Source organism: Oryzias melastigma, linkage group LG7, assembly GCF_002922805.2.
Source record: "Oryzias melastigma strain HK-1 linkage group LG7, ASM292280v2, whole genome shotgun sequence".
NCBI classification, from domain to species: Eukaryota; Metazoa; Chordata; class Actinopteri; order Beloniformes; family Adrianichthyidae; genus Oryzias; species Oryzias melastigma.
In genome coordinates this window covers 32797894-32800741 of record NC_050518.1, presented here as the reverse complement: position 1 = coordinate 32800741, position 2848 = coordinate 32797894, and the positions used below count along the sequence as shown (strand labels likewise).

At 34.2% G+C, this 2848-nt stretch overlaps 1 long non-coding RNA gene across 1 annotated transcript; it reads right to left on the bottom strand.

Moving 5' to 3' along the window:
- Positions 1 to 892: 892 nt before the first annotated feature.
- Positions 893 to 2568, bottom strand: LOC118598999. The gene is made up of 2 exons (XR_004948259.1): positions 2510 to 2568; positions 893 to 1381 (listed from the first exon to the last, which is right to left on the bottom strand). It is a non-coding gene; the product is annotated as an uncharacterized LOC118598999 (long non-coding RNA).
- Between the last annotated feature and the right edge of the window lie 280 nt (positions 2569 to 2848).

The following is a 2848-nucleotide window of genomic DNA, read 5'->3' as shown; positions in this document are numbered from 1 at the left end:
CTCAGTTGGTTAAGTGCAGGACACACTGAAAATTAGGGTTGGATTCATGAGAATTTGACATAATCCAGCGTGGATCCTTAATGCTACAACAGTCTAACTCAGGGGTGTCAAACTCAATCACAGATGGGGAAAAATCCAAAACACACTTATGTGTGTTTATGGGCCAAACAGGAGAAACAATCATAGTTTGAAAACTTTAAAACTGAAACTTTTTAACATAATAATGAACTAGATATATAGGATTACCTGTGATAATGCTGATGTGAATGCTGGAAGCTGAAGATGCTGAACTTGATTGCTGAAAACGCTGAAGCTGAAAGCCAGCTAAAATATTAGCTAAATGCTAAATTAGCCTAAAAAAACTGAAACTAAAAACCTAGGTAAGCCAAAAGAGCCAGTATGTAGCTGAAGAAACAGCTAAACGTCAAAATAGCCTCAAAAACAGAAGAAAGACTAAATTAGCCAAAGCAGCTAGCATATAGCTGAAACATTAGCTTAACTCCAAAATAACCTAAAAATCTTAGTAAATGCCAAAATAGTCCAAAAAGTTGCAGAATGCTCATTTCTAAAACTTTAAAACTGTAACTTTTTAACATAATTCTGAATAATAAAAATGCAGGAATATTATTCCAGAATAAATCAACTTAAACCTTAAATAACTTTCAATATTTTATTCTCCATAAAAATATATTTGATCGAAATTATACAAGTTAGAAATTAGTTCAAGATAACATTGAGTCATTAATAACAATAAAATAAAATGATCTGGAGGGCCGGATTCAGGTTTTTCACCATAATTATTTCTGACATTATATTTGGCCAAAGAGTCATATGATCTATTTAGATGTTTCTCTTTTAGTCTTTGTCATTTCAAAATAAAAAAATAAATAAATAAAAGAAAAACTGTTTATTAAAAGTTCATATCATACAAAACATAACATTTATGACATTAATAGTTCGCCTAAACTCATTTAAAATAAATGTCTCTTAACACTTGGTCATAAAGTGATATGTTAAAATAGCTAAACGCTGAGTGAATAATACATTTGTAAATGATGAATGATGTTCATTCATACTTGTTGATCCACGTCGATCTTACAGATGATCTCGTTGTGTATTTTCCTGTTGGAAATCCTCCACAGGTTGTATGATAGTTTAGCCTCGAGCTCCATCAGGGTTGATATGTTAGCATTCACAAGGAGCAGTTAGCTTAGCCTGGATGTCAACTTTAAGCTCCTCAAGGTGGCTTCTAGATTTGTCTTCAGTTCCATGTCGCTCTCCTTGCTGTAGCTTCGTGATTGAAGCCGCTTCTATACGACTTTGAAAAGACGAAGGGTTGAGGAGAGCTGAAGACTTGTGTCTGATTTCTCGTGAACCGGAACTGGAAAAAAATTGTGGAATTTGTAGGAAATTTGATTAAAAAAATTCACAATACATAAATGCCAGTTTGACAAAATGTTTAGAGCAGGGGTCTCAAACTGGCGGCCCCCGCCTCAGTATGAAAGTTCAGTGTCTGCTAAGGAATATCTCCTGCATGTCCACACTTCTTTGATAATAACTTTGTATTTAATTTGTGATGTTTCAGCTTTATGCTTCTAACTTTGTATTGTGTGAAAAGAAAATAATAATAATAATAATCAATTTATTTTAAGCCCCTTTCAAGACACTCAAGGACACTGTACATAACAATAAAACAGAATAAATACACATAAAAGCAGAACACAATAAAATGAATTAAAATAAATAAGCCAGCAAAGAACAGAGTCAAAGTTTTCTCTCCACCAAAACACGCCGTCCAGTTCAATCCTTAAACCTCTTTGGCATCTAGAGGATTCTTCTACTTACGCAGTTGGGTTTTCAGGTCTGTGACTTCCTGTTTTAAGTTCTCGACAGTAATCCGTTCATCATGACTCTGAGTCTGAGGATCAGATCCAGACAGGATGCTGTTCACATCAGCCTCTTGCCTTTGGATCTTTTGCTTTAGTGTCAAGTGGAAATTAAATAAAAATGAAATGTTTTGTAAAGTAAAAGTAATGTAATCCAAATTGAAATTCAGAAAAGTGATAATAAATAAATAAAAAACAACATTTTTCCCGCCCCAGATTTCCAGCTGTTGAGCGATTCACGGCCCCCTTTGCCCCGCCCACCCGATTGACGAGTTTCTACTGAATTCTTCCTAAAGGTGTCGAATGTTGTGTTTTAATTAAGTTTGTGGGATTATTTATGAATAGTTTAAATAGTGTTTTAGGCTTTTTGGCCCCAATCCCTTAATCTCTGACCCTTATTTAAATTACAGTAATTATTATGTGTTCTGTGGGTTAAATGTTGCATTTGTTCTGCAGGACTGCTGGGTTAATAGAATCGGTTCATCAATTTGAATAGATTCAATGTTTAATGGAATTTCCTATGGGACGGCTAATGCTAACGCTAGGTCGACCTAAACATGCTGACTAAATGAACACAGACAGGAATTTTCTAAACTCTTTTAAGGAAATATTTTTAAAGTTACCATTTGTGATCTAAAACGTTGTTTTTCCCCATTCTTTCTTCTTCTTCTGGATTGAGGTGTAATGACACAGCACAATCGCCACCTAGTGGTCAAACTGAAACGTCCTCCAGGAGAAGCAGAACAATGTTTCCAATGTTAAAGATCTGAACATTTTAGTTAGAACTTCTCCTTTAGAGAATCCATGTAACTCTGGATGATATTAACAATCTCATTATTTCACTGATACATTTACAGGATGTTATCTGGATCAGATTAATATCAATAGATTCTAAACATATAGTTGATTATTAATTTAATGTGTTTACCTTGAATCCTGACTAATCATCTCATGTTCGATAG